Source organism: Balaenoptera ricei, chromosome 5, assembly GCF_028023285.1.
Source record: "Balaenoptera ricei isolate mBalRic1 chromosome 5, mBalRic1.hap2, whole genome shotgun sequence".
NCBI lineage: Eukaryota > Metazoa > Chordata > Mammalia > Artiodactyla > Balaenopteridae > Balaenoptera > Balaenoptera ricei.
The window spans coordinates 131,041,749-131,062,362 of NC_082643.1; positions in this window are offsets into that span (position 1 = coordinate 131,041,749).

Consider the following 20,614-nt stretch of genomic DNA (forward strand, 5'->3'; position numbering starts at 1 on the left):
CCACATTCAGCTAAGCATTTTTGTAGTTTATTACATATAATTACCTCTGTAGTAACTGCATAGTAACGTAGACCTCATTCTTATTTCATAAGTGAGGGCTCTCAACTTAAGAGTTTTACAGAGACATAGATATTTTTATAGATTAGTGCATAAACTAAATGAATTCCACATGACTATTGTAGCCAAGATTTGGGGTTTAAAGTGAAAAAGCAGCATACTATATGGAGCAGATCCTGAACATGGCTTATTTATATGCATGAGTGTACTGCATGGTATACAAACAACAGTAATTTATCTCACTCTTAGGACTACATCTTCCCCCACTTCTCCTTTCCTCCTCCATTCTTTTAGCTTTTTTATTCATAATTCAAGCATAACTTGCTATCTGGTGTCTATGAGCACATCAGTTTTATAAGTAGAAAACTATAAGAGGGAAAGAGACTACTAGAAATACATGAGTGTATATATGTATGTACATATAGTATATGTTATAATTAATTTATTGTATGTATATAGCAAGAAATGATGAAACAGCCAGCAAAATCTAATAGCTAGTAACTTCAGAAAGTTTAGCGAACAGGATTATTCAGTTATAAGTCATATGGTTGCTGAAATAGATTTTATACTTTCATTAATATTAAAATTTAAGAGATCTTTGTTTTTCTCCATTGACATACCATATTACCTTAAAATGACATGAAGAGATAAAAGGCATGGGATATATGTTCAAAGGAGTGTCATGAACAAAGGAGAAATACAGGGAATAGTGACCATGACTTTGACTTATTTTTAGGTATTACAATTCATTTTAAATCAGAAAACAATTAGATTGAACAACCAGAAGGAATGTTTTGCCCAACTCTGTAAAATTATCAGTCTGTACTTTGTGCAAATTTGAATGTTTTTACCTTTTTGGGAGGCAGTAAAATATTAATTTTTTTAAAGGTTACCTATTAAAATGTGATTTTCTCATTTTTAAAAATATGGACAATTTGTAGTTTTATTTTCATTCTAGGTCAGAGGGCAGTATAGTATATGTGATTCACTATTATAACCACGATGACTTTAAAATTTGGTATCTTGATTATATTTCACAACTCTTTGCTTCTCAGTTTACATTTCTTTTGAATGCAGCTCTAGTTTGATCAATAGATATTCAAATGATTTTCTTTAAAACCACTTTTTGGCAATATTTTATCACATTGCCTATCTCGTCATCTCTGTCTTCCGTTTTTATTAATCAAAATGTGAAACTTGAAAAGTTGTTCATGATGTCAGATTACTAAGGTTCATAATGAAATGGAGTGTGTGTGTGTATAATATATGGATTATACATGTTTATATGTGCATATAACCTATATCTCTATATCTCTATCCATTTATTTTATTCCAAGAAATTCATTAACTCACAGATAGCTTTTGCATAGGAGGAAACGGGATTTCATTTATGAAAATGTATTTTTATATACTTGCTTATATTTTAAGGAATTCTCAGTTCTGACCATCGTGGTTTGTTCTTACTTGACTCTTGACAGCTTACAAATTATTTCTACTCTGCAGTCACAGAGATTTTTCTAAAACATGAAGGTGTCATGTGACCCCTTTATGTCCCAAATCCTATGGGATAGGCATTTAAACTTTGTAATGTGTCCATAAAGGAGGGAATCTTCTGTTTTCATAGGACCAACATCAGTCCTCCTTTGCCGAGTAACAGTGCTTTGATTTTCCTCTGTGATTGGCCCCTTCTGCAATACAGGCTGTCTTAGAATGCAAGTCCTATGGGATATTAAACCAAATTTTATGTTGCACTCCCAAAGGAGGGAATCTGTAGTTTTCATCAGACAAACCTTAATCCCCACCTGCTTGGCAAAGGCAAGTTGATTTTTCTTTTGTGATTTTTCCTCCCACAATGCATGCAGCCTCCTTGGGGTCGGGAACTACGTTGGCCACGTGACTCACACTAGTGAAACCACTCTCTACCTTCTGGAAATTTAGATTTTAAGAGAAATGAATGGAAAAGAGATGAAGTGATTTAATCCAGCATCCCAGAGTGTTCTTTAGTTCTGGTCACTTCTCACCTCTCGTTAAATCCTTTCACCTTGTCTTATTTTTTTTTCTGCAGATTAGGTCCTCAGCTTTTACTTTGATTCTGAGAGATATAGCAGATGGTTCTGACTGGTTTTGTTGTAGTTTTGGCATAAGTAAAGGGGTCAGTTGCTGTTGTTTATAATCAAAGGATGCGCATTAATCCAGGGTTCATGATGGGCACTTTGCTTACCTCTCCTGCTCTGTTTCTTACCATTCCAGATAAGTTCCTCTGGTAGTTCTTACTCACATGGATGCCTTTTTATTGGCTGATCCTTTTGCCTGGAATGTCTTTCCTGGCTCCTTTCTTCTTAATGTGCCTAGCTAGTTCTTATCTTTTCCTCTCAGGGTTGTTTCCCTTAGGAAGCCTTCCCTATGGCCCATACCTCCTCCTCACATTAGAGTAGGTACCTCTTCCCTATATTCCGATTGTGAGCAAGTTGTGCATACTTTAATCATAGCAGTGATACTGTAGGTAACTGCTTACTTCCTCTCCCCCCAGAAATGGTTGCTCCAGGAGTGGTTCAGCACCTAAATCTTTGTGCCTTCAGGACCCACCATAAAATCTCCTTATGACAAATATAATAAAATGTTTGTTGAATAACTGAATGGGTGAGCTCTTGTTTAGTACAAAAAAAAAACAGCACAGAAAGTTCTGTATATTGTGATTAGTATATACAAGAAAACTCTGATACTCCTTTTCTCTAATCTTGGCATTGTCCTTCACATGTCAATAAAAGTTTAACATTGACATGCCAATGCAAATCAAGGGAACTTGGTGGATATCCTGTGTTTGAAAATAGTAAATAAGTCTGGCTATCTATCATAATTAAAGGGAGTATAGCATTATTGTCCAAACTGTGGCACTTTTGAAAGAGAAAGAGGACCTGTTGTGCCAGGACAACTGGTATAAACTGGCATTGTTCTGGCTAAATTAGAATACAAGGTCATCTTAGTTATAATTAAGGGACTAGATGGTGAAAGACCCAGAGAGGTCAATGTTTCTATGGTACTTGTTTTGATGGTTACAGCATGCCCTGAAGCAGGAGTATTGTATATTTAACTGGCAGTTTCTTTAAGTGTAATTTTATTTTGTTTTTAAATTCAACATCTGTCTGGATGATTTGAAAGACAGGAGTCAACCCTACTCCCACCGTCTTTTCTTCAGGCCAAGGCTGCTGATGAAAGTTATTTTAATGGTGTTTCTTACAGAGACTTTTGTTTATTTCAAAGACAATAAGAATATTAGTTTATAGTATCTCCATGTTCAGGTCATTTTCGTTCCTTGAGTATTCAGGACATTCTTGGGTTTTGGACAGGTATTTTAAAATTTCAGTTGGCTTGCAGCCCTTCTGTTAGGGAGCTGAATAAAGATTTATCCTGTCCAAAATATATAAACAGCTCATTCAGCTCAATATTAAAGAAACAAACAACCCAATCAAAAAATGGGCAGGAGACCTAAACAGACATTTTTCCAAAGAAGACATACAGATGGCCAAGAAGCACATGAAAAGCTGCTCAACATCACTAGTTATTAGAGAAATGCAAATCAAAACTACTGTGAAGTATCACCTCACACCAGTTAGAATGGGCATCATCAGAAAATCTACAAACAAAAAGTGCTGGAGAGGGTGTGGAGAAAAGAGAAGCCTCTTACACTGTTGGTGGGAATGTAAATTGATACAGCCAGTATGGAGAACAGTATGGAGGTTCCTTAAAAGACTAAAAATAGAATTACCATATGACCCAGTAATCCCGTTACTTGGCATATACCCAGAGAAAACCATAATTCAAAAAGACACATGCACCCCAATGTTCATTGCAGCACTATTTACAATAGCCAGGTCATGGAAGCAACCTAAATGCCCATCGACAGACGAATGGATAAAGAAGATGTGGTACATATAGACAATGGAATATTATTCACCCATAGAAAGGAATGAAATTGGGTCACTTGTAGAGCCGTGGATGGGCCTAGATACTGTCATACAGAGTGAAGTAAGTCAGAAAGAGAAAAACAAATATCGTATATTAATGCATATTTGTGGAACCTAGAAAAATGGTACAGATGAACCAGTTTGCAGGGCAGAAATAGAGACACAGATGTAGAGAACAAACATATGGACACCAAGGGGGGAAAGTGGCTGGGGAGGTGATGTTGGTGGTGGGATGAATTGGGAGATTGGGATTGACACAGATACACTGATGTGTATAACATACATAACTAATAAGAACCTGCTGTATAAAAAAATAAATAAAATAAAATTCAAAAAAAATAAGTATTCATTAAAAAAAAAGATTTATTTTGAAATTCAGCACTGCTCAATCTGTTATTAATGCACAGCTGAGGGGTCCTTGGGGTGCACAGAGCCATGAACTCATACTTCCAAGTGCTTAACTAAAAATGCTTTCAGCATCCCTTGCCCTCTAGTCTCCTCTATCTCTTTCCACAGTCTACATTCCTGCCCCAGTTTTGAATGAATTCTGTGAAAGAATAGACATTTGACATTGACTTTACCCTTTGTCAAAATTCAGTGCTTGAAGAAGCATGTCTGAGAGTATTCTGATGAACTTTGTGTTGACATTTAAAATCCACTAGACACTATGCTATACTATACCCAAGAGGAGCTCTGCAACTGGGGCTAAAATCTAATTTGGCTGTCACAAAATATAGAATAAATTTGGATATTAAAAATAAAACAAAGATGTTTAACTCTCTAGTTAGCAATAATATTGTCTCCAAATAGCAGTCATCCTTTTTCAAGCATATGTAATAGGACCCTGGAGGAAATCCATGTAATCTTTGAAAGAAATAAATGTTAGTAGTCCAGTAATACCAGAAGGAAATATAGAATGTTATGAGGTTGGAAAACAGAGTGGGTATATGTGTCTTTAAAGGGCCAATGGAAGATAAAAACGAGCATAAACACTAAGAAAAATAAAGCCTGAATTCTTCCAGGGGTATCAGAGAAGCTGAAAAGCTTCATGAATGTCCCAGGTGGAGAGGAAACTAGATTGACGTTATCATCTACATGGTATGTAGCTCCTGGATAATGGAAGCAAAAAAGACAGAACAACCAGGGGGACAGGCCCAGAAATGTATAAAGAAGAAAGAGTGGCTCGGGTTAGGAAAAGCTGAGAGTATATCTAGATGCTCTGAAGACTCAGCACATACCATGGAGGCCTAGGAAGCTTGGGAGACTGAAAATCAAGTTAAGTGCCCCCCAGAATTTCACACACAAGGCTGGGAAAAGTAATATTGCTGCCATGCTTGTTATGAGTGTATAGGTTTTGAACTAGTAAAACGTCCCAAGAATTCTGTGACTACCTCCTTCGATTTTGATATATGTGATTTTGATATTTTGATATTGAGCTTGTTAATTAGGCATTTGTAATGTATTGCCATGATGCCAGATTAAAAAAATAATATACGAAATATATTTGAAAGTTATTTGATGTCAAGATTGCTTTTTTACATTTATTTACTTTTTTTACTGAAGTATAGTTACACTATTAGTTTTAGGTGTAGAGCTTAGTGACTCAATATTTTTATAGATTATATTCCATTTAAAGATATTACAGATTAATGGTAGGTTTTTTTTTAATGAAAACTTTCCCATAGAGTTAAATATCTCCAAGAAGTTCAAAATTCTACAAAATGCTAATTTACTACAACTTTCAGCATGCTCTTTCTGTCTATCATAGAAGGTACTAGAATGAAAGAAGGTACTAGAATTTACTAGAATGAAAGGACCATTTGTACTGCCATCTGCATCTTCTACAGTGAACAATTAATACACTTCTGAGCATATCAGAAGCTCTCTATAAGTATTAGATAAACTGAGCATAATTAAATGAAATCAATGGGAACAGTGTCTTAGTTTAACAAGAAGGTTGTCCATACATTTAAACTGTGTACAATATTCTAGACACTTTAGTAAGTAACACAGGCTCAAATGTAAGTCAAGATTTTTCCTAATTAAGCTGTTTTTTTCACTATTGGGAAGGTAGATTTAAGAAAGAAGAAATAATAATACTTTGCCAAATGCAATAAAAAATTATGTCTACAAAAAAGAGGTTGTATAGAGGAAGTCTGTGTTAGGCAAAGATGGGGCTAGAAAAAGCTTTATAGAGTAAGTAAGCATTATGAAGAAAGAATAGTTACTACACAGTCAAGAATACGGTGAGGGCATTTTGGATGGAAGGAATAATTTATTCAGAAACAAATGAGCAAAATGGAAGTACAAATAAGTCAGCATTGTAAAAAGTCCAAAGATTATCCTCAAGAGGAGAAAAACAGATCATGGAGAATTATTTATGTTATGATAAGGAACTTGACTTGTGGCCATTCACAACAGAAAGCTATTAAAATGTGGATATTTGAGAGCAGGGCAGCTGTATTTTATTTTTAAGTCCCTGGAGTTTGAACAGTGTGTGGCAGATAGATGAGCTACAGATTTTTATTTATTTATTTTTGTTATTTGTTTTTAGTGATTGAAGAAATGGATAGGTGTCTAGACCAAGTGTTTGTACTGGAGTGATACCATTAGATATATATAGTAAAACAATCTATTTGACTATAAGATACATAGGGGAATTTTAAAACCTGGAAATAGGGAAAACAGATAAAAAGCTAATAAAATAGTTCTTGTGAGATATAAGATTGTGGATTAAGGTAATATCAGTGAGGTGGCCAAAAGAGCATAGATTTGTGACATAGTGAAGAAATAAATTATATTTGGTAATTTATTGGAAATGGGATCATAAGGAGAAAGGGAAGCAGAGTGTATAATTCATTTTTTCTGACCTAAATGACTAAATCATTGGGGATATCACCACCTGCAGTTGGGATTACAAAGGAAAAACAGAAAAAGAAAAGTTCAGTTTAGGTCATGTGTTGAAATGAGTAGTACTTATGCTATATCTGAACTCAAAATCAGGAATTTTTTTGGTATTTATTTGGTAAGTCTGAATGGAAATCAGAAATTGAAACGTATTCTCTTAGCTCCTGAAAATCCCCACTTGTGTTTGAATGTACCAATCTGCAAGTGGCAACATGGCCACTTTGCATCCTGATTATAATTTATGACTTTACTGAGTAGCTTCATATATATTGGACTGCACACCTATCTGTAGAGATAAGCTGGGTTTTCTGAAAATTGGCAGATACTTCACCAGGTCAAAAAATGTGGATTCTGGGAGGACCTTCAAGATGGCGGAGGAGTAAGATGTGGAGATCACTTTCCTCCCCACAAATACATCAAAAATACATCTACATGTGGAACAACCCCTACAGAACGCCTACTGAACGCTGGCAGAAGACCTCAGGCTTCCCAAAAGGCAAGAAACTACCCACGTACCTGAGTAGGGCAAAAGAAAAAAGAAAAAACAGAGACAAAAGAATAGGGACGGGACTTGAACCTCTGGGAGGGAGCTGTGAAGGAGGAAAAGTTTCCATGCAGTAGGAAGCCCTTTCACTGGCAGAAATGGTGGGGTGGGCAGGGGTGAAGCTTCGGAGCCATGGAGGAGAACGCAGCAACAGGTGCAGAGGGCAAAGCAGAGAGGTTCCTGCACAGAGGAGCGGTGCCGACCAGCACTCACCAGCCTGAGAGGCTTGTCTGCTCACCTGCCGGGGCAGGTGGAGGCTGGGAGCTGAGGCTCGGGCTTCAGAGGTCAGGTCCCAGGGAGAAGACTAGGGTGGGCTGTGTGAACACAGCCTGAAGGGGGCTAGTGTGCCACAGCTAGCTGGGAGGTAGTCCAGGAAACGTTCTGGACCTGCCTAAGGGTCAAGAGACCATTGTTTCGGGGTGCACGAGGAGAGGGGATTCAGAGCACCACCTAAATGAGCTTCAGAGATGGGCGTGAGCCGCTGCTATCAGCGTGGACACCAGAGAAGGGAATGAAATGCTAAGGCTGCTGCTACAGCCACCAAGAAGCCAGTGTGCAAGCACAGGTCACTATCCACACCTCCCCTCCTGGGAGCCTGTGCAGCCCACCACTGCCAGGGGCCCGTGATCCAGGGACAACTTCCCCGGGAGAACACATGGCATGCCTCAGGCTGTTGCAACATCATGCTGGCCTCTGCCACCACAGGCTCACCCTGCATTCTGTACCCCTCCCTCTCCCTGGCCTGAGTGAGCCAGAGCCCCCAAATCAGCCACTCCTTTAAACCCCTCCTGTCTGGACGAAGAACAGATGCCAGAGGGCAACCTACATGCAGAGGTGGGGCCAAATCCAAAGCTGAACCCCAGGAGCTGTGCGAACAAAGAAGAGAAAGGGAAATCTCTCCCAGCAGCCTCAGAAGCAGCGGATTAAATCTCCACAATCAACTTGATGTACCCTACATCTGTGGCATACCTGAAGAGACAACAAATCATCCCAAAATTGAGGTGGTGGACTTTGGGAGCAACTGCAGACTTGGGGTTTGCTGTATGCGACTAACTATTTTCTGATTTATAGGTTTATCTTAGTTTAGTTTTTAGCGCATGTTATCATTGGTGGATTTGTTTATTGGTTTGGTTGCTCTCCTTTTTTATTACTTTTTTATTTTTTATTTTAATAATATTTAAAAATTTTTTTATTTTAATAGCTATTTTATTTTATTATTTTATTTTATTTTATTATTTTATTTCTTTTTCATTCTCCCTTTTCTTCTGAGCCGTGCGGCTGGCAGGGTCTTGGTACCCTGGCTGGGTGTCAGGCCTGAGCCTCAGAGGTGGGAGAGCTGAGTTCAGGACATTGGACCACCAGAGACCTCCCAACCCCACGTAATATCAATCAGTGAGACCTCTCCCAGACATCCCTGTCTCAACGCTAAGACGCAGCTCCACTCAATGAGAAACAAGCTCTAAACTGGACACCCTATGCCAAACAACAAGCAAGAGAGGAACACAACCCCACCCATTAGCAGAGAGGCTGCCTAAAATCATACTAAGTTCACAGACACCCCCAAAACACACCACCAGACTCTGTGCTGCCCACCAGAAAGACAAGATTAAGCCCCATCCACCTAAACATAGACACAAGTCCCCTCCACCAGGAAGCCTGCAAAAGACACTGAACCAACCTTACCCACTGGGGGCAGACACCAAAAAAACACAGGAACTACGAACCTGCAGCCTGCAAAAAGGAGATGCCAAACACAGTAAGTTAAGCAAAATGAGAAGACAGAGAAATATGCAGCTGATGAAGGAGCAAGGTAAAAACGCACCAGATCAAATGAAGAGAAATAGGCAGTCTACCTGAAAAAGAATTTCAGAGTAATGATAGTAAAGATGATCCAAAATCTTGGAAATAGAATGGAGAAAATATAAGAAACGTTTATCAAGGACCTAGAAGAACTAAAGAGCAAACAAAAAACGATGAACAACACAATAAATAAAATTGAAAATTTTCTAGAAGGAATCAGTAGCAGAATAACTGAGGCAGAAGAACAGATAAGTGACCTGGAAGATAAAATATTGGAAATAACTACCACAGAGCAGAATAAAGAAAAAAGAATGAAAAGAGTTGAGGACAGTCTCAGAGACCTCTGGGACAACATTAAATGCAGCAACATTCGAATTTTAGGGGTCCCATAAGAAGAAGAGAAAAAGAAAGGTACTGAGAAAAATATTTGAAGATACTATAGTGGAAACCTTCCCTATATATGGGAAAGGAAATTGTCAATCAAGTACAGAAAGCGCAGAGAGTCCCATACAGGATAAATCCAAGGAGAAACACGCCAAGACAGATATTAGTCAAACTATCAAAAATTAAATACAAAGAAAAAACATTAAAAGCAGCAAGGGAAAAGCAACAAATATCATAAAAGGGAATCCCCATAAGGTTAACAGCTGATCTTTCAGCAGAAGCTCTGCAAAACAGAAGGGAGTGGTAGGACATATTTAAAGTAATGAAAGGGAAGAACCTACAACCAAGATTACTCTACCCAGCAAGGATCTCATTCAGATTCGATGGAGAAACTAAAACCTTTACAGACAAGCAAAAGTTAAGAGAACTCAGCACCACCAAACCAGCTTTACAACAAATACTAAAGGAACTTCTCTAGGCAGGAAACACATGAGAAGGAAAAGACCTAAAATAACAACCCCAAAACAATTTTAAAAAATGGTAAGAGAAACATATATATCAATAACTAACTTAAATGTAAATGGATTAAATGCTCCCACCTAAAGACATAGACTGGCTGAATGGATACAAAAACAAGACTCATATATATGCTGTCTACAAGAGACCCACTTCATAACTACGGACACATACAGACTGAAAGTGAGGGGATGGAAAAAGGTAGTCCATGCAAATGGAAATCAAAAGAAAGCTGGAGTACAATTCTCATATTAGACAAAACAGACTTTAAAGACTATTACAAGAGACAAAGAAGGACACTACATAATGATCAAGGGATCAATCCAAGAAGATATAACAATTGTAAATATTTCTGCATGCAACATAGGAGCACTTCAATACATGAGGCAAATACTAACAGCCATAAAAGAGGAAATCAACAGTAACACAATCATACTACGGGACTTTTAACATCCCACTTTCACCAATGGACAGATCAACCAAAATGAAAATAAATAAGGAAGCACAAGCTTTAAATGACACATTAAACAAGATGGACTTAATTGATATATATAGGACATTCCATCCAAAAACAACAGAATACACTTTCTCCTCAAGTGCTCATGGAACATTCTCCAGGATAGATCATATCTTGGGTCACAAATGAAGCCTTGGTAAATTTAAGAAAATTGAAATCGTATCAAGCATCTTTTCTGACCACAATGCTTTGAGACTAGATATCCTCAACGCTATGAGGAAAAAAACTTTAAAAAATACAAACACATGGAGGCTAAACAATACACTACAAAATAACCGAGAGATCACTGAAGAAATCAAAGAGGAAATCAAAAAAATACCTAGAAACAAATGACAAAGAAAACACAACAACCCGAAACCTATGGGATGCAATAAAAGCAGTTCTAAGAGGGAAGTTAATAGCAATACAATCCTACCTCAAGAAACAAGAAACAGCTCAAGTAAACAACCTAACCTTACACCTAAAGCAATTAGAGAAAAAAGAACAAAAAAACACCCCCACAGTTAGCAGAAGGAAAGAAATCATAAAGATCAGCTCAGAAATAAATGAATAAGATATGAAGGAAACAATAGCAAAGATCAATAAAACTAAAAGCTGGTTCTTTGAGAAGATACACAAAATTGATAAACCATTAGCCAGACTTATCAAGAAAAAAAGGGAGAAGACTCAAATCAACAGAATTAGAAATGAAAATGGAGACATAACAACTGACACTGCAGAACTACAAAGGATTATGAGAGATTACTACAAGCAACTGTATGCCAATAAAATGGACAACCTGGAAGAAATGGACAAATTCTTAGAAAAGCACAACCTTCTGAGACCGAACCAGGAAGAAATAGAAAATATAAACAGACCAATCACAAGCACTGAAATTGAAACTGTGATTAAAAATTTTCCAACAAACAAAAGCCCAGGACCAGACGGCTTCACAGGCGAATTCTGTCAAACATTTAGAGAAGAGCTAAAACCTATCCTTCTCAAACTCTTGCAAAATATAGCAGAGGGAGAAACACTCCCAAACTCATTCTACGAGGCCACCATCACCCTGATACCAAAACAAGACAAAGATATCACAAAAAAAGAAAACTACAGACCAATATCACTGATGAACATAGATGACAAAATCCTCAACAAAATACTAGCAAACAGAATCCAACAGCACATTATAAGGATCATACACCATGATCAAGCGGGGTGTATCCCAGGAATGCAAGGATTCTTCAATATATGCAAATAAATCAATGTGATAAACCATATTAACAAACTGAAGGAGAAAAACCATATGATCATCTCAATAGATGCAGAAAAAGCTTTCAACAAAATTCAACACCCATTTATGATAAAAACTCTCCAGAAAGTAGGCATAGATAGAACTTACCTCAACATAATGAAGGCCATATATGACAAACCCACAGTCAACATCATTCTCAGTGGTGAAAAACTGAAACCATTTCCTCTAAGATCAGGAACAAGACATGGTTGTCCAATCTCACCACTATTATTCAACATAGTTTTGGAAGATTTACCCACAGCAGTCAGAGAAGAAAAATAAATTAAAGGAATCCAAATCAGAAAAGAAGAAGTAAACTGTCACTGTTTGCAGGTGACATGATACTATACATAGAGAATCCTAAAGATGCTACCAGAAAACTACTAGAGCTAATCAATGAATTTAGTAAAGTAGCAGGATACAAAATTAATGCACAGAAACCTCTTGCATTCCTATACACTAACGATGAAAAATCTGAAAGAGTAATTAAGGAAACACTCCCATTACCATTGCAACAAAAAGAATAAAATACCTAGGAATAAACCTACCTAAGGAGACAAAAGACCTGTATGCAGAAAACTATATGACACTGATGAAAGAAATGAAAGATGATACAAACAGATGGAGCGATATACCATGTTCTTGGATTGGAAGAATCAACATTGTGAAAATGAGTATACTACCCAAAGCAATCTACAGATTCAATGCAATCCCTATCAAACTACCAATGGCATTTTTCACAGAACTAGAACAAATCTCACAATTTGTATGGAAACACAAAATAACCCAAATAGCCAAAGCAATCTTGAGACAGAAAAATGGAGCTGGAGGAATCAGGCTCCTTGACTTCAGACTATACTACAAAGCTACAGTAATCAAGACAGTATGGTACTGGCACAAAAACAGAAATAGAGATCCATGGAATAGGATAGATAGCCGAGGGATAAACCCACACACTTATGGTCTCCTTATCTTTGATAAAGGAGGCAAGAATATACAGTGGAGAAAAGACAGCCTCTTCAATCTGTGGTGCTGGGAAAACTGGACAGCTACATGTAAATGAATGAAATTAGAACACTTGTTAACATCATACACAAAAATAAACTCAAAATGGATTAAAGGCCTAAATGTAAGGCCAGGAACTATAAAACTCTTAGAGGAAAACATAGGCAGAACACTCCAGGACATAAATCACAGCCAGATGCTTTTTGACCCACCTCCTAGAGAATTGGAAATAAAAATAAAAATAAACAAATGGGACCTAATGAAACTTAAAAGCTTTTACACAGCAAAGGAAAACATAAACAAGATGAAAAGACAACCCTCAGAATGGGAGAAAATATTTGCAAATGAAGCAACTGACAAAGAATTAATCTCAAAAACTTACAAGCAGCCCGTGCAGCTCAATATTGATAAAACAAACAACCCAATCCAAAAATGGGCAGAAGACCTAAATAGACATTTCTGCAAAGAAGATATACAGATTGCCAGCAAACACATGAAAGAATGCTCAGCATCACTAATCACTAGAGAAATGCAAATCAAAACTACAATGAGGTATCACCTCACACAGGTCAGAATGGCCATCATCAAAAAATCTAGAAACAGTAAATGCTGGAGAGGGTGTGGAGAAAAGGGAACCCTCTTGCACTGTTGCTGGGAATGTATACTGATACAGCCACTATGCAGAACAGTATGGATGTTCCTTAAAAAACCAAAAATAGAACTACCATACAACCCAGCAATCCCACTACTGGGCATATACCCTGAGAAAAACATAGTTCAAAAAGAGTCATGTACCAAAATGTTCATTGCAGCTCTATTTACAATAGCCAGGACATGGAAGCAACCTAAGTGTCCATTGACAGATGAGTGGTTAAAGAAGATGTAGCACATATATGCAATGGAATATTACTCAGCCATAAAAAGAAATGAAACTGAGTTATTTGTAGTGAGGTGGATGGACCTAGAGTCTGTCATACAGAGTGAAGTAAGTCAGAAAGAGAAAAATACCGTATGCTAACACATATATATGGAACCTAAAGAAAAAAACAGAAAAATGTTCTGCAGGGCGTAGGGGCAGGACAGGAATAATGACGCAGATGTAGAGAATGGACTTGAGGACATGAGGCAGGGAAGGGTAAGCTGGGACGAAGTGAGAGAGTGTTATGGACTTATATATGCTACCAAGTGTAAAATAGATAGCTAGTGGGAAGCAGCCGCATAGCACAGGGAGATCAGCTCAGTGCTTTTGTGACCACCTAGAGGGGTGGGATAGGGAGGGTGGGAGGGAGACGCAAGAGTGAGGAGATATGGGCATATATATATATGTATAGCTGATTCACTTTGTTATAAAGCAGAAACTAACACACCATTGTAAAGCAATTATACTCCAATAAAGATGTTAAAAAAAAATTAGTCACACTTTTCGGAGGCATTTATGGATAAAACATATAGAAAAATTTCTAATTTATGTAGAGATTTATAGCAAAAAAAACAAAAAAAACCTCAGTTACTAAAGCACAATGCAGAGCTGCCTAACTTACATTTGCCTTATAATTTTCAATAAATATGAATTTTTGCATAGGCATAGACTTTGAATCAGTAGCAATCGTATATTGTTTTTGCATATTTGTATGAGCAACAGCATAATAAACTTAGATCTTAAAATTTCTATGAATAACAACTCAGGTTTCTGTGCTCTAGCAGAATAGTACAAAGCAGGATTTCAGATCTAGCTATAAACTTACTACAGTGAGCTTGCTGCATTTAGGAGATATACTTCTGAGATTCACTGAGTGCCATTGTAGTCAAAGCACTAAATATTTGAAAACATACCATTATCCTTACTACTGTACATAAATCCACAGATTTGTGTAAATGATTGTTAGCAGAATATATAGTCATAAGGGGGAAGAAACTTTATCTTAGATGTTTTCTTGCTATAGCTTTTTCTCTTATTTTTTTCCTATAGTAATAGTTTTGTTTACTTATTGTTTGTTTGCATTTCAGGCCCATTTGTATATCTGATGGACAGTAAGGATACTTCCCCTTAGAAAAATGTTAGTATGCACAGTATTTTGCTTAAGATATAAGAGAGATCACAGAGGCTTCTGAAGCCTATCCAGAGAACCCAGTTCAATAATTTTTTAATTATAATTTTTTCTTTGTGGATTATAATCCCCCCTCATCAGCTGATTTCTCTCTTCTCAATCAGTTTTCAAATACCCCATCCCGAACAGTCTTGTTTTACCATCATATTGTGGGTGTGTTTATTGAAGTGGGATTTGGAATTCCTGTATGTCCAATGTTGATGTTTTAGCTCGTATTTCATAGAATCCTCTGGGACCACACTGTGTTTTGAAGATGATACAAGTTAAAAACTTCCACACAATCAATGTGGACCACGCTGGGAGTTAAAGACTCCAGGAGGACCCAGTGAGAGGAGGGCTGCCACCATTTGTAAGATTTCCTTCCAGGAGCTTGATCAGGTCTCACAGTAGATATCAGAGAAAAGTCCCTTCATGCTTCTGGTAGGGGTAGAAGAAAGGACGAATTTTGAAATATATGAAAGCACTCCGTTGTTCTTTCCAAGGACTATCCTCCGGAGAAGCTTGCTAACCAGAGCCTAACCTGCTGGGATGTTATCAAAGCCTAACTGTCCTAGGGGAAGGGAGATACCCAAATCCGTCCCCACTTAAACAGGGAGAAAAAAACTGAGAAAAACTTGTGAAGTTCATAGACTAGAGACAGAGCTCACTAAAAGGCTGAAACCTAATCGTAGGACCATAGAAAGCTTCCCCTCCCTCCCTTCACTTAAACACCACATAATAAAAGCCTATGTAGAGTAGTTCCTTTTATCCAGTACCTCATGTCCAGCTACCAAGGAAACACTATAAGGCATGTCAAAAGGCAAAACATACAATGTGAAGAGACATGGCTGTGAAAAGAGTATCTGAGCTAGAGAATTTATGAAGAGAAACCTCCAAAATTCAAAAGCAAAGAGAACAAAGACTGAAAAAACAACTGCATATCCACAGACTGTGGGACAGCATGGCCAAGGGACTTTGCAGATGTGATTGAGTTAAAGATACTGAGATGGAGAGATTATCCTTGATTGTCTGGGTGGACCCAACAAGAGGGAGGCAGGAGAGTGAGGGTGAGAAAAGGAGATGTGAGGACGGTAGCAGAGGTAGGGTGTGTGTGTGTGTGTGTGTGTGTGTGTGTGTGTGTGTGTGTGTGTGTGTGTGTGTGTGTGTGTGAGAGAGAGAGAGAGACAGAGGGAGGGATTGGCTTTGAAGATAGAGAAAGGGACCACTGACCCACTAACCAAGAAATATAAGTGATTTCTAGAAACTGAAAATGGCAGGGAAATGGATTCTTCCCTCAAAGCTTCCAGAAGGAACCATCCCTGCCAACACCTTGGCTTTAGCCCAGTGAGACTGATTTTGGACTCCAGAACTATATAAGAGAATAAATTTATGTTGCTTAGATCACCAAGGGTGCGGTAAGATGTTACAGGAGCAACAGGGCACTGACACTGCCTCAGCATAACATAGTTTGAACAGGCGCAGGGCGGGGGACAGTGTATATACGTATATGCATGTGTATTGCAATTACAAGACGTTGTAAAAAATGAAGCAAAGTAAACAACAAGCAAGGCTTATAGCGGTGTAGAGTAGTATAAAACAAATTGCCTACAAGATTAAGAACAAGCTCAAAGAAGGAACAACATTTGAATTTATTCTTAAAGTGTGTCTAGTAAATATGATAAATATGCGGTAAAGCATTCTGGGCAAATGAGATTTGAGCTTAATTAAAGGATGGGCCCATGAAATCAGGTTTCTTAATTTAATATTTCTTTTTATCAAAGTATCCTCTGTCCATCGTTTAAAATGACAATAACAAGAAATAATCTTCTGTTGCCCTACTCTTTCCCATCACAAAGTCCTGCTTCTTGGAGTCAATCACTTCTGTCCTTTTGTTTTTCTTCCAATATTTACCTCAGTAATTCTAAATAATGTATTTATGCTGTTAATTTATATTTTTCAATATAAATTTTCATATATTCATAAAAAGGAAAATGAAGATTAAGTTCTCTTGCATACATTCTTCATCCTGCAATAGTCCCACTGTAATTAACTTACAATTTTAAAAAATCAATAGTCACTTAGTGTTTACATTGTATAACTTTGTACCTACCATTTATAGCTGAATCACTGTACTCCAATTATATGTCTTATCTTTTTTGAAGGTTTTTTAGTTTTCCATAGAATTAGGTTATCTCTGATCTTCTAACTTCCCCTCTAGACCTTTACTTACTTATCTCCTCTCACAATTGAGTAAGGTCTAATTTCTATTATAAATCCTTACTTTAAAGCAATCAAAATGGTTCTGCTTCTCTTACATTACCCTGAATGATACTTTCAGCCAAGTCCATTTTTTCCTTCATATATATTATTAAATTTTAGCGGGGCATGCCTGCTAGAGACTGTGTTTCTTCACAGCCTCAAGTGCAACTAGGTCCTGCGACTGAATGGTGTTATGGGCAAAGATGTATGCAATTTCTCTTTTATTTCCTTAAAAGAAAATTGATTTGATCTCCACATTCTCTTCCTTCTGCCCAGTGAGATGGAATGTGACATCAGGTGACCTAACTTTGTCATGGAAATGAGAAGCATTCTTAGAGCATGACCGAGCAACAAGAGGGACCAGACCCAGATCACTGACGAGCTCTGGAGCCAAGCTGTGCTGCCAGCCTGGATCTGTCACCTCTGGTATGTTACATGAGCATGAATAAAAATGTATTCCATTTAAGTTGGATTACAGATTCCCTTAGCTAAAGAGACAAAGCCGTGCACTAAACATTACAGGCAATATCACTAAATCCTAGCGATGTTCATGGCTTTTACATGGAGCCCTTCAGATACTCTCCTGCTGCTCCTTTTCCTCCCCGCCAGCCTGTATTCTAATGAATGCATGGGCACACGTGCACACACACACGTACACACGCACACAGCGTTACAGATAAGCCCACACATATACCACTTGTAAAAAGGACAAGATCTCACACTCAGGCAGAGTTTATCTCAGAACCTCTGATACATTTAGCCTTATGTTTCCTAATGAACTGAGCTATTTTGACCAAAAACTGTTAAATTTCTCCAAGAGTGCTCATCCTGCACAGTTTCCTTGATGGTTCTAGAGCTAGCCTAATATTATGATCAAAGTACTTTTTAAAACATCGTACTTTTGATAAAACATGCATGTATTACTTTGTTTTTGTAATGGTGGTTATACACAGTCTCATTGTTCGCTTGTATTTGGTTTAAAGTTTAGAAGAGCCACCTGTTTGCAAGGAAGAAAGAATGTCAATTCAAATTTGGGTTAAGGCCAAGTTGTACAAATGACAAACTTGCTGGCGGCCAATTTAGCAGCAGAAAGTACATCCTAGAGCAGAGGAGATGTGTCACGTCTATCTTTAGTATGAACACCAAGTGGCTGTGCTGTCTGTAGATACAGTAGCTAGAAAAAAAAGATGCAATCTCAAAAAATAAAGAGTAGGGTAGCGTGGAAAACCAGAAGTTACATCAACAAATATCTGGCAACCTATAGTTATATGAGTTGAAGGAATATGCAAAAAATCTATATTATTACAAATCATGGCAAAAGCTTCAGGAGTCGTGAAGTATGCCTGTTGTTGGTAGGAAAGCCATGTGTATGTAAAATTGATGCTTGTAAAGAGGCAAGAATAAGATAAGACGTTGAAGCAAGTCCACAAAGCATGAGACACAATATACTTCAGATTAAATAGACTTGAAACAGCAGAATGCACCAAGTAATTAAAATAATTAAAGGGGAGCGATTGAGATGTAAAGACGAAGGTGAACGCTCTTATTGGAAGAAGCATAGCGTTCATTCTGCCAGTCAGGGATTCAGGGTAGTGTCTGTCCTGAGAGAGAAGGAGCTTCATGCCTCGTCTTCGCCCTGGGCTGCCTAGCAACCAGCTCTTCTCGGGAGGGCAGTGCCTAAGTTAATCTCTTTGGTAAGCATTTGCAGCTTTAATTTAATTAGCAAATGCAGCGTAGCATGAATGATCCGGGTGCAATAGCAAAATATTAATGAAGATTTGGAAATTCTAACCTTGAATAGGCATATTGGAGACCGTTCCCTAGTTACAGTGGGTCAGGGGAAACTCATTTCAAAAAATAAGAAAGTAATGCAGAAAACTTTCTCCTCTGCAATCAGGTTCTATGGGGTTTGAGAAAGAAAGTACAATTTAAATTTTCTTATCTCTTTTTATTGCACAGAAACTTATTGTCTGGCTTTGAATGTGGAAATTGAATGAGGTTTTTCTAACTCTAAAATTCTGTTACTCCCAAATACCATCCCCCCAATATCCTGGTTTTAATCTTACTGTTTCTTAGAAGACCCATGGTTTTACCAACATAACTGTCTTCAAGGCAAACTGTATCAGATACCTTTCAAAGACTATTAATTCTCCTCTTGTTAGCTGGCTAGAAGGGTAACTGTTCGGTGATAACAAGAAGTGTTTTATGGCTTTGACTCTGAGGCTGAATGTTCTGTCCCCTCAAGGCTTCTGCCCAGACCTCTCCATTTGAATTTCATAAAAGACAGTTGTGTTTCAGATGTTTCAGAAAGTCAAGTTCCACCAAAGGCAGATTACCTAGCATTTTATGTACTTTCTAACAACTTTTTCCTCTGGCAAAATGCTTTAATGAGGTACTGGATCTTGACCTTGTAAAAAACAGTGTGTGATAGAGGTTAAATGTTGTCTCAAGCTTTAATGAAGATACATTGGAAAAAATTTTAACCCCCCAAAACCCTTCTTTTGCCCCTCTCTTTTCTTTTCTAATTAAAGAGTGGAATTCAACAATATTCCAGTTTCTGCAAAGAAAACCAGTAATCTGCTCATTTTTTTCTCTGGCTATGACTGTGAGAATGATGCCTTTCCATTTTATAAGGGAATCTGAAGTTCAAAATTAGTTCTATAAGATATTTGTGAACTGATTATGAACAAGGTCAAGGATGTTAAATGCCTGGAGAAAAATCTTAAGTCAAAAACAAAGGGAAAAGTAACGATTACAGTAGCAGAGATGGTTATTTAGAATCATAAAGTCAATGCCTTACCTCTGAAAATGTAACTTCTCCACGAACAGGAAGGAAATGTGTGTGTGTGTGTTTGTGTGTTTATGTGCATGTCCTAATTCTTAACTGTATGGCTATGTTTAAATAGGATATAGAATTATAAGAATAGAGCTATTTAATTGGAACTAACTCACCAGCTTTCAATTATTTACTTACAAGCCATATATTAAAAAAGAAAGAGGGGCATAGAGGCAAACAACTTAGTGTTTCTCAAGCACCAGTTTGGCCAAACGAACAATCAAATCAGCTGATTTTTTGAAATTATGGGTCCAAAATGCAATTCTTAATCTAGGGACGTAATTGTCTGAACATTTAATGGATTACTCTTCAAAGTGTGTTTTTAGACCAGTAACATCAGTGTCACCGGGGAAATAGTTGAAATGCAAATTATCAGACCCCTCTCCATACCTAAGTGATCAGAAACTCTGGAGGTAGGGTTTGGTAATCTGGGTTTTAAGAAGCTCTCCAGATAATTCTGATGC